Consider the following 12,917-nt stretch of genomic DNA (forward strand, 5'->3'; position numbering starts at 1 on the left):
AATATTAGTGCTCTTGATGCTGTCTCAGAGATCTCTTAAACTGTCTTCATTTCCTTTCATTATTTTTCTGTTCAGCATCAGTGATTTCTGCTACCCTGTATTCCAGCTTGCTGATTCATTCCTCTGTATCATTTAGTCTACAGTTGATTCCTTCTAGTGTATTTTTTATTTCAGTTATTATATTTTTCACCTGTTTTTGGTTTTTCTTTATATTTTCCAACTCTTTGTTAAAAACTTCTAACTTCTCAACTCTGTGCATCCATTCTTCTCCCAAGTTCTTTGATTATTTGCAGGATCACTACCCCAAACTCTTTTTTAGTTAGATTGGCTATCTCCACTTCACTTAGTTTTTCTTCTGGGATTTTGTCTTGTTCCTTCATTTGGAACATGTTTGTCTGTCACCTCATTTTGCCTAAGTCATTGTTTGTATATATATGGTAGGTTGGTTACATTTCCCAACCTTGAAGAAGTAGCCTTTTGTAAGAGACATCCTCTGTGTCCCAGAAACATATTCCTCTCTTATCACCAGAGCTAAATTCTCTAGGGGTGTCCCCTATGTGGGCTACATGGGTCTTTCTGTTGTGGTGGGTTGACTACTATGGGTGGTCTGGTAGTCATGGCTGACCTTCAGTCCAGCTGGTTGATAGATTTTGCCTCGTGTGGGTGCTGCAGGACCAAGTCACTAGGCGGCTGGCTGTGAAACAGCAGGGGGCCCTAGGACTAGTGCTGGCTTACTGGTGGTCAGAGCCAGGGTCCAAGAGATCCTAGGGCTGTTGCCAACAGACCTGTGGTTGAAGCCAGGTCCTCTGACTAGTGGTGGCCCACTAGCAGAAAGAACTGAGTCCTGAGGTTCAGCTTCAGGGCCCCACAGCTGGTGTTGGACTCCAGTGGGTAGGCCAATTTCTGACACAACTGGCCTGGGGTGTCTTGAAGCTTGTGTTGGCCTGCTGGCAATCAGGACTATGGTCCAGTGGTCCCATGGCTGGTGCTGGACTACTATTGGGTAGACTGAGTCTGCAGGCTGTGAGGCTGTAGTTGTCTTGTGGGTGGTGCCTGTCCACTGATGGATAAGGCTGGCCTGAGGCTAGAGCAGTCTTGCTGGTGGGTGGGTCCAGGCATTCTAGAGCTGGTGCCTGCCAACTGGTGGGTAGAGGTCAGTCCCAGGTCTCTTGCTGCCAGGCTTTTAGGGATCCTGGTCTGGTACCTTCAGACACTGGTGTGTGGGGACACTTCCTGGGTAGGGGGCTGTTTGTGGGTTCAGAGGATCTTAAGGCAGCATGTGTGCTGGTGGGTAGGGCTTTCCCTGAGGCATTCTTGTACTGATGCCTATGGACTGTTGAGTGGGAGTGGGGATGGGTCCTGAGGTTAGTAAGATGGAGGGATGATTCCAAAATGGTGCTTGCTAGCTCCAGTTCCCCCATGATAGAGCAAGCTTCCAAAAATGGCTGCAACCATTGTCCCCAGAGTGAGCTCCACTTGCCACCTGCCTCTCCAGGAGACTCTCCAAGATCATCAGTTAGGTCTAACCCAGGCTCCTTTCAAATTTCTGCTTCTACCCTGGGTCCAAGAGCATATGAAATTTTGTTGTGCCCTTAAGAGTAGAGTCTCTATTTCCCACAACCCTCTGAGACTCCTGAAAGTAAGCCCTGCTGACCTTCAAAGACAAACATTCTAGGGGCTTGTCTTCCAGGGCAGGACCCCCAGACTGGGTAGCCTGATATGGGGCTTAGACCCCTCTCTTCTTGGGGAGAACTTCTACAATTGTAATTCCTGTTTGTTGGTTGCCCACCCAGGGATATGAAAATTGACTATACAACAACTCCACCCCTCCTACCCATCGTATTGTGGTTCCTTCTTTATAGTTTTAGTTGTGTTAATAGAAGATCTTTGCTGGTAAGCTCCAGAATTTCTCATGGATGGTTGTTCTGTAAATAGTTGCATTTTGGTGTGCCCAATGAAAGGAGGTGAGCTTGGGGTCTTTCTACTCTGCCATTTTGCCTGATATCTTTTTCTAGAGATATTTTTATTGTTACAATGTCTTTGTCTAGAGATATTTTTATTGTTACAACTCAGGGGGAAAGGATGTGCTGCATACTTCTAGTGAATAGAGGCCTAAGATTCCGCTAAACTTCCTGCAATACACAGGATAGCACAAAGAACTATTTGGCCCAAAATATCAATAGCAATGATATTGAGAAACCCTGATCCAGTCTTTGTAGCCTTTTATATGCTTCTTTAAAACCGATCATTCTAAACAAGAAGAAATGAAAGTATGAACTTCTTCTTAAAAGATTTTGGTTTCCTCTGCCTTGCTTCTGCCAGTGGACATCATCTGTGTAATTTCCTTCTGCTCTGCTCCAGCTTACCATTATCTTCTGGAAGGAAGCTTGAACCCTCATCAGGTGTCCTGATTTTTGCACCTGCCCCCCAGGGAACACCTCTAGATAACCTGGATCTGATGACCAGCAGGATTTATGCTCAGAGGTCCCAAAGAACTGTAACAAATGAAGAAAGAGTTCTTATAGCTGTCACCACCAGGGCACAGCAAGAAGCACAGATTGAGGAGTCCAATCTTTCTGCAAAAGAGGTCTGTCATCTTCATCCTTGCAGCCTGAGGAATAGACTTTTAATTAAACATATATCTAGGGGCCAATTGTAATCCTTTCTATAGACCTTAGAAGCAGGTGCTTTTTCATGCTCTCTTTTTGACATGATCCAAAATGCTAGTATCTCCTGGAGAGGAGCTGTTACACATGTTTTGTGCCCAGGTGTTTTGTGATTTCTGCTCAAGGGACAACTCTTGATTGCCTGGCTCTGGTGGCCAATGTAGCTTCCATTTTGGGGTCCCATGGGACTGTAACAGAGAGAGAGATTTTGGCCAACCACCACCCGAAGGGCACACACAGACAGTAGGCTGAAACACAACTCATCTTTCTGTGAAAGAGGCTTGTTTACTTGTCCTGGAGCTTTGGCATGGAGAGCAGGCCTCTGGCTTCACACTCATCAAAGAATCTACTGAGATGCTCTTTGAGGATGGTGGATGCCACAATTCTGCTCTCCCTATGATTTACAACAGGTCATGGACATCTACTGGAAAGGAGCATGTATACTCATCTGGCACGCCAGTTTTTGCAAATGCCACATAGGTGACACTTATAGGTCACCTAACTCTGGTGACCAGTGGGACTTACATATTCAATCCCACAGAACTATATCTATTGGCGTACTCTAAAAGCTATGGCCTGAGGGCCCAGCTACCAATTAACCTGAATCTAGGTACTGATTGAACTATTCTCCTTTGGGACACTGAGGTTCAGTTCAGTTTAGTTCAGTGGCTCAGTTGTGTCCAACTCTTTGCGACCCCATGGACTGAAGCACACCAGGGTTCCCTGTCCATCACCAACTCCCAGAGCTTACTCAAACTCATGTCCATCGAGTTGATGATGCCATCTGACCATCTCATCCTCTGTTGTCCCCTTATCCTCCTGCTTTCAATCTTTCCCAGCATCAGGATCTTTTCCAGTGAGTCACTTTTTCTCATCAGGTGGCCAAAGTATTGGAGTTTCAGCTCCAAAGTATTGGAGCATCAGTCCTTCCAATGAATATTCAGGACTGATTTCCTTTAGGATTGACTGATTTGACATCCTTGCAGTCCAAGGGACTCTCAAGAGTCTTCTCCAACACTATAGTTCAAAAGCACTAATTCTTTGGTGCTCAGCTTTCTTGTTTTTTTCACATCCATACATGACTACTGGAAAAACCATAGCTTTGACTAGATAAAACTTTGTCGGCAAAGTAATGTCTCTGCTTTTTAATATGCTGTCTAGGTTGGTCATAGCTTTTCTTCCAAGGAGCAAGTGTCTTTTAATTTCATGGTTGCAGTCACTATCTGCAGCGCTTTTGGAGCCCCCCAAAATAAAGTCTGTTACTGTTTCCCCATCTATTTCCCATGAAGTGATGGGACTGGGTGCCATGATCTTAGTTTTCTGAATGTTGAGTTTTAAGCAAACATTTTCACTCTCCTCTTTGACTTTCATCAAGAGGATCTTTAGTTCTTCACTAGTTGGGATGCCCCAAATATTGGGATCCACTAAAAATAAAATAGGCTGCTTGGAAAATCACAAAAGCTTGAGAAACAACCAAGACCTAGGGAAGGGTTGATCAATAAGATTCATCTTCTCTGAGGCCACTTCCCCAAGACTGGGAGAAGTAACTGTTTTATATAATGCTAAAAACAAACACAGAAAGTCAAGGAAAATGAAGAAACAGAGGAATATGTTCTAAATGAAATAACAATAACAGAAACAGCTTCAGAAAAAGTCCTTAATGAAACAGAGGTAAGTGATTTACCTAATCAAGAGTTCAAAATAACAGTCATAAAGATTCTCACCATGCTGAGGAAAAAAATGGATGAACACAGTGAGAACCTCAACAGAGAGATGAAAATTATAAGAAAGTACCAAATGGAAGTCATAGAGCTGAAGAAAATAATTAAACTGAAAAATACACTAGAGGGTTTCAACAGCAGACTAGATGAAACAATAGAAAAGATTAGAGAACTCAAAGACAGAGAAATGGAATTCATCCAATCAGAGCAGCAAAAAGGAAAAAAAGACTGAAAAAATGTGAAGATAGCTCAAAGAATGTATGGGCAACATCAAGCAGACAAACACTCACATTATAGGGGTCATAGTAATAGAATAGAGACAGAAAGTGGCAGAAAACTTATTTGAAGAAATGACAGCTGAAAACTTCCCTAACCCAGGGAAAGAAACAGCCATCCAGACCACTTAGCCCAAAAAGAGCCAAATAAGAGGAACTCAAATAGACCACACCAATATACATTGGAATTAAAATGTCAAAAGTTAAGGACAAGGAGTAAATCATAAAAACAGCAAGAGAAAACAGTTACATACAAGGGAACACCCAGAAGACTATGAGCAGATATTTCAGCACAAAATTTGTAGGCCAGAAGGGAATTGCACAATATATTTAAAGGGCTGAAAGAAAAAACTTTCCAACTCTGCCAGAAAAATCTGTCCTTCTGAATTGAAAAAAGAGTTTTCTAGACAAGCAAAGGTTAAAGGAGTTCATCACCACTAGACTAGCATTACAAGAATATTAAAGGTAAATTAAGCTGAAATTAAGGGGCACTAACATGAAAACATAGGAAAGTATAAAGTTCACTGGTAAAGGTAAATACACAGTAAAATTCAGAATAATCTAATTTTGTAAAGGTTGTACATTGATCACTTTTAAAACTAGTATGAAAGTTCATGTAAAGATGTTCAATGTTGCTCATTATTAGAGAAATGCAAATCTAAACTACAATGAGATATCACCTCACACCAGTCAGAATGGCCCTCATCAAAAAGTCTACAAACAATAAATGCTGGAAAGGGTGTGAAGAAAAAGGAACACTCTTGCACTGTTAGTGGAAATGTAAGTTGATACAGCCACTATGGAAGATGGTATGGAGATTCCTTAAAAAACTAGGAATAAAACCACCATATGACCCAGCAATCCCACTCCTAGGCACATACCCTGAGGAAACCAAAATTGGAAGAGACACATATATCCCATTGTTCATTGCAGCACTATTTACAATAGCTAGAACATGGAAGCAACCTAGATGTCCATCAACAGATGAAGGATAAAGAAATTGTAGTATATATATATACAATGGAATATTACTTGGCCATAAAAAGAAACGCATTTGAGTCAGTTCTAATGAGGAGGATGAACCTAGAACCTATTATACAGAGTGAAGTGAGCCAGAAAGAGAAAAATAAATACTGTATTTTAATACATATATACAGAATATTAAAAAATGGTACTGAAGAATTTACTTACATGGCAACAATGGAGAAACAGACATAGAGAATAGACTTATGGACATGGGGAGAAGGAGGAGAGGGTGAGATGTATGGAAAGAGTAACATGGAAACTTACATTACCATATGTAAAATAGATAGCTAATGGGAATGTGCTGTATGGCTCAGGAAACTAAAACAGGGGCTCTGTATCAACCTACAGGGGTGGGATGGGCAGGGAGATGGGAGGGAGGTTCAAAAGGGAGGGAATATATGTACACCTATGGCTGATTCATGTTGAGGCTTCACAGAAAACAGCAAAATTATGTAAAGCAATTATCCTTCAATAAAAAGTAAATTAATTTTTTAAAAAACTAGTATGAAGGTTAAAAGACAAAAGTAGTAAAGAATAACCATAACTACAAAGAAAAAGAGGTAAACTGTGGAAACAAAGACATTAAAAGTTGTAAAGGGAGAGTAAAAATTTAGAGCTTTAGAAGACACTCAAACTTAAATTGTTATCAACATAAATTAGACTGTTTTAAGTCCTTGTGTGTAAACCTCATGTTAACCACAATGCAAAAACCTATAGTAGATACACAAAAGATAAAGATAAAGGAATCTAAGCATACCACTATAGAAAATTATGAAATCACAAAGGGAGAAAGCAAGGGAAGAAGAATGGAACAAAGGAAATACAAAACATCCAGCACACAATTAATAAAATAGAAATAAGCACACACCTATCAGTAATTACTTTCAAAGTAAGTGGTCTAAATTCTCTAATCAAGAAACATAAACAAAAATAAACAAATGGGACATAATGAAACTTAAAAGCTTTTGCACTACAAAGGAAACCATAAGCAAGGTGAAAAGACAGCCTTCAGAATGGGAGAAACTAATAGCAAATGAAGAAACAGACAAAGGATTAATCTCAAAAATATACAAGCAACTCCTGAAGCTCAATTCCAGAAAAATAAATAACCCAATCAACAAATGGGCCAAAGAACTAAACAGACATTTCTCCAAAGAAGACATACAGATGGCTAACAAACACATGAAAAGATGCAAATCAAATGCAAATCAAAACCACAATGAGGTACCATTACATACCAGTCAGAATGGCTGCTATCCAAAAGTCTACAAGCAATAAATGCTGGAGAGGGTGTGGAGAAAAGGGAACCCTCTTACACTGTTGGTGGGAATGCAAACTAGTATAGCCACTATGGAGAACAATGTGGAGATTTCTTAAAAAACTGGAAATAGAACTGCCATATGACCCAGCAATCCCACTCCTGGGCATACACACCGAGGAAACCAGATCTGAAAGAGACACGTGTACTCCAGTGTTCATCGCAGCACTGTTTATAATAAATAGCCAGGACATGGAAACAACCTAGATGCCCATCAGCAGATGAATGGATAAGGGAGCTGTGGTACATATACACCATGGAATATTACTCAGCCATTAAAAAGAATTCATTTGAATCAGTTCTAATGAGATGGATGAAACTGGAGCCCATTATACAGAGTGAAGTAAGCCAGAAAGAAAAACACCAATACAGCATACTAACACATATATATGGAATTTAGAAAGATGGTAATGATAACCCTATATGCAAGACAGAAAAAGAGACACAGATGTATAGAACAGACTTTTGGACTCTGTGGGAGAAGGCGAGGGTGGGATGTTTCAAGAGAACAGCATCGAAACATGTATATTATCAAGTGTGAAACAGATCGCCAGTCCAGGTTGGAAGCATGAGACAAGTGCTTGGGGCTGGTGCACTGTGATGACCCAGAGGGATGGGATGGGGAGGGATGTGGGAGGGGGATTCAGGATGGGGAACACATGTAAATCCATGGCTGATTCATGTCAATGTATGGCAAAAACCACTACAATATTGTAAAGTAATTAGCCTCCAACTAATAAAAATAATTGGGAAAAAAAAAGAAACATAGAGTGGCTGAAGAGATAGAAAAACATGGCTTATCTATATGCTTCCCACAAGAGACTCACTACAGATATAAGGACTGAAGGACAGGATGAAAGGAGGTATTTTGTGCAAATTTAATGCAGAAGAAGGTAAGGGCAGCTATACTTATATCAGGCAAAACGGACTTTAAAACAATGACTGTAATGAGACAAAAACTGGCCATCATATAATGATAAAGGGGATAATCCAACAAAATTTTAAAAATTCTAACAAAAGGATATAATATTTGTAAATATTTATGTACTCAACATAGAAGCACCTAAATTATAAAGTAAATATTAACCACTGGAAAGGGAGGGATGTACAGGGTATACTAAGAGCAGGGGATTTTAATATCCCATTATCATTAATGGATAGATCATCTAGAAAAAAATCTCAAAGGAAACTTTGGCTTTAAATGATATGGTATATCAGATACATACAGAACATTTCATCTGAAAGCAGCAGAATACAAATTCTTCTCAAGCACACATTGAACATTCTAGAGGATAAGTCATATGTAAGGCCACAAACAAGTCTTGATAAATTTGAAAATATTGAAATCATCTTTCCTAACCACAATAGTATGAAACTACAAATTTATTACTTGAAGAAAATTGGAAAATTCACAAAGATGTGGAGATTAAACAACATGCTACTGAAAAACCAATGGGTCAATGAATAAATCAAAAGATAAAAACAACTTTGAGACAAATGAAAATTTTTTAGAAAGCATGCAAAAACATATGGCATACCACAAAAGCAGTTCTAAGCAGAAAGTGTGTTGTGTTTAGTCTCTAAGTTGTGTCCAACTCTTTTGTAGCCCTATGGACTGGAGCCCACCAGGCTCATCTGTCCATGGGATTTCCCCAGCAAGAATACTGGAGTGAGTTGCCATTTCCTTCTCCAGGGCATCTTCCCAACCCAAGGACCAAACCCACATCTCCTGCATTGGCAGGCAGATTCCTTACCACTGAGCCAACAGGGCAGCCCATAAGAAGAAAATACATAGTGATAAATGCCTACATTAAGAAAGAAGAAATTTTTGAAATAAACAACTTAACTTTGTACCTCAAGGAATTAGAAAAAATGAAAATATAGAGCCTAAAGTTGGTAGGAAGAATGGAATAATAAAGAGCAGAGTTGAAATAAATGCAACAGAGACTAAAAGGTAAGCAGAAAAAAATTGTGAAATTAAAACAAGCAGAATCAACAAATTATTAGCTAGACATACCAAGAAAATGAGAGACAGGATTCACATCAATAATATCAGAACTGAAAGAGGAGAGATTGAGCCAACACCTAAGAAGTAAAGAATCATAAAGACTACTGTGAACTATTTCTCAAGTGGAAACCTAAGAGATGGACGAATTCCTAAAAACATAGACTGAATCATGAAGAAATAGAATATCTGAACAAACTGATTGCAAGTAATGAGACTGAGTCAGTAATCAAAAAATTCCCCCAAAGACAAAAGTGCAGAAACAGATGGCTCTTGGCTGTTGAATTCTACCAAACATTCAAAAAAGAATCAATAGCAATCCTCAAATTCTCCCCAAAAAATAAAAGGGAAGGAACATTTCCAAACCCATCTTACCAGGTCAAAATTACCCAGACAAAAAAACTGGACAAAGATGATACAAGAAAATAAAATTATGGAATAATACCCCAAAGGAACACAGATGCAAACATCCTCAACAGGATATTAGCAAACTGAATTAGAAAATACATTAAAAGGATCATATACCATTTTCAACTGAGATCTATTCCAAGGATGCAAGGATGATTCAACATCTGCTCATAAAACAATGTGATACATTAATACAATGAGAGATAAAAATCATACAATCATCTAATCAGATGTAGAAAAAGCATTTGACAAAATTCAACATTTGTTTATGATAAAAACCTTCAATAAAGGGAGTATAAAGGGAATGCACCTCGACATGATAAAGGCAATATATGGCAACTTCTCAGCTATCATCACATTAAATGGGAAAGGCTATAAAGTTTTCCTCTCAGACCAGGAATGAGAATGGACAAGGATGCCAATTCTGGCCGCTTTTAACTTGGCCACTTCCAACATGGTGTTGGAAGTCTTAGCCACAGCAACTGAGCAAGAAAAGGTAACAAAAGGTAACAAAGTCATACAAGAAGAAGTAAAACTGTCACTTTTTGGAGATGAGGACGTCTTTTTTCCTTGCAATTTTATTGAGATACAATTGACATACATTCATGCAAACATGGGCACAATAAAGGACAGAAATGGAAAGGACCAAACAGAAGCAGAAAAAAATTAACAGGTGGGAAAAAATACACAGAAGAACTGTACAAAAAAGGTCCTAATGACCCAGATAACCACAATAGTATGGTCATTCACCTAGAGCCAGACATCCTGGAGTGTGAAGTCAAGTGAGCCTTAAGAAGCATTAGTATGAACAAAGCTAATGGAGGTGATGGAATTCCAGCTGAGCTATTTCAAATCCTAAATGATGATGCTGTTAAAGTGTTGCACTCAATATTTCAGCAAATTTGTAAAATTCAACAATGGCCAGAGGACTAGAAAAGGTCACTTTTCATTCCAATCCCAAAGAAAGGCAATGCCAAAGGATGTTTAAACTACTATACAATTGTGCTCATTTTGCCTGCTAGCAAGGTTATTCTCAAAATCCTTCAAGCTAAGCTTCAACAGTATGTGAACCAAGAACTTCCAGATGTATGGGCTGAATTTAGAAAAGGCAGAGGAACCAGAGATCAAATTGCCAACATCTGTTGGATCATAGAAGATGCAAGAGAATTCCAGAAAATCATTTACTTCTGCTTCATTGACTATGTGAAAGCCTTTGACTATGTGGATCACAAACTGTGGAAAAGTCTTCAAGAGATGGGAATACCAGATCATCTTACCTGCCTCCTGAGAAGCTAGTATGCAGGTCAAGAAGCAACAGAACTGGACATGAAACAATGGACTGGTTCAAAATTGGGAAAGGCGTAGGTCAAGGCTACATATTGTCACCCTGCTTATTTCTGTGCAGAGTACATCAAGCGAAATTCTGGGAAGGATTAACCACAAGCTGGAATTAAGATTGCTAGGAGAAATTTCAACAACCTCAGAAATGCAGATGATACCATCCTAATGGCAGAAAATGAAGAGGAACTGAAGAGCCTCTTGATGAAAATAAAAGAGAAGAGTGAAAAAGTGGGCTGTAAACTCAACATTCAAAAAACTAAAATCACGGCATCCAGTCCCATCACTTCATGGTAAATAGATGGGGAAGAATGGAAACAGTAGCAGATTTTAATTTCTTGGCTCCAAAATCACTGTGGACAATGACCACAGCCATGAAATTAAAAGGCACTTGCTCCTTGGAAGAAAAGCTATGACAGACCTAGATGGCATATTCAAAAGCAGAGGCATCACTACACCCACAAAGATCCATATAGTCAAAGCTATGGTTTTTCCAGTAGTCATGTACAGATGTGAGTGCTGGGCCATAAAGAAGGCTGAGTGCCGAAGAATTGATACTTTTGAATTATGATGCTATAGAAGACTCTTGAGAGTCCCTTGAACAACAAGGGGATCAAACCAGTCAACCCTAAAGGAAATCAACCCTGAGTATTCATTGGAAGGACTGTTGACTGAAGCTGAAGCTTGAATACTTTGGCCACCTGATGCAAAGAGCTGACTCATTGGAAAAGACCCCGATGCTGGGAAAGATTGAGGGTAAGAGGAGAAGGGGGTGGCAGAGGATGGATGCATCACTGACTCAAGGAGTGAGCAAACTCAGGGACATAGTGAAGGATAGGGAAGCCTGGCATGCTTCAGTCCATGGAGCATGGAGTTGCAAAGTCATCTGAACAACAAATTGGCACCATACAAGATTACACTATCCAACATAATGATTAGACTTACTACATACATCATGAAATGATTGTTAAAATAAGTTTAGTGAGCCTATATCATCTCATAAAGATACAAAATTAAACAAATAAAAACATTATCGTCCTCATAAGGAGAGCACTTAGGATTTACCCTCTTAACAACTTTCTTATATAACGTGTGCATGCATGCTTAGTGGCCTCATTGTGTCTGACTCTTTGCAACCTCATGGGTCCTTTCTCTTTTCCTTCTGGGACCCTAATAATGCAAATGTTGGTGCATTTAATGTTATCCCAGAGATCTCTTAGGTTGTCTTCATTTATTTTCATTCTTTTTCTTTATTCTCTTCTGCAGCAGTGAGTTCCACCATTCTGTCTTCCAGGTCATTTATCTATTCTTTTATCTCAGTTATTCTGCTGTTGATTCCTTCTAGTGTATTTTTCATTTCAGTTATTGTATTCTTCATCTCTGTTTCTAGGTCTCTGTTAAACACTTCTTACATCCTCTCAATCTTTGCCTCCATTCTTTTCCCAAGATCTTCGATCATCTTCACTATCATTATGCTGAATTCTTTTTGGGGAAGGTTGCTATCTCCACTTCATTTAGTTGTTTTTATATGATTTTATCTTGTTCCTTTATCTGGGACATAATCCTCTGCCTTTTCATTTTGATTAATTTTCTGTGATTGTGGTTTCGTTCTGGAAGCTGCATGATTGTAGTTCTTTTTGCTTCTTCTCTCTTTGTCCTCTGGTGAATGAGGCTATCTAAGGCTTGTGCAAGATTCCTGATGGGAAGGACTGGTGGTGGGTAGAACTGAGTCTTGCTCTGGTGCTCAGTAAAACTTTAATCCACTTGTCTGCTGATGGGTGAGGCTGTGATCCTTCCCTGTTATTTCTTTGGCCTGAGGTGAACCAGCCCTGGAGTCTACAGGCTCTATGATAAGGCTAATTATGACCTCCAGGAGGGTTCATGCCAATGGGTGCTTCCTAGGACTGCTGCTGCCAGTGTCTTTGTCCCTGCAGTGAGCCACAGCTGCCCCACACCTCTGTAGGAGACCTTCCAACACTAGCAGGTAGGTTTGGTTCAGTTTCCTGTAGGGTCACTGCTCCTTTCCCCTGGGTCTTGGGTGCACACAAGTTTTTTTGTGTGCCTCTGTTTCCTCCAGTCCTGTGGAAGTCCAGCAACCAAATCCCACTGGCCTTCAAAGTCAGATTCTCTGAGGATTCCTAGTCCCTTGGATGCCAAAAG

General features: G+C 39.7%; 1 protein-coding gene across 1 annotated transcript in view; it reads left to right on the forward strand.

Annotated features, from left to right (window-relative positions):
• Positions 1–12,917, forward strand: part of DGKK (diacylglycerol kinase kappa) — a 161,339-nt gene that overhangs the window by 71,405 nt on the left and 77,017 nt on the right. The window lies entirely within an intron of this gene.

Source organism: Dama dama, chromosome X (assembly GCF_033118175.1).
Source record: "Dama dama isolate Ldn47 chromosome X, ASM3311817v1, whole genome shotgun sequence".
Taxonomy (NCBI): domain Eukaryota; kingdom Metazoa; phylum Chordata; class Mammalia; order Artiodactyla; family Cervidae; genus Dama; species Dama dama.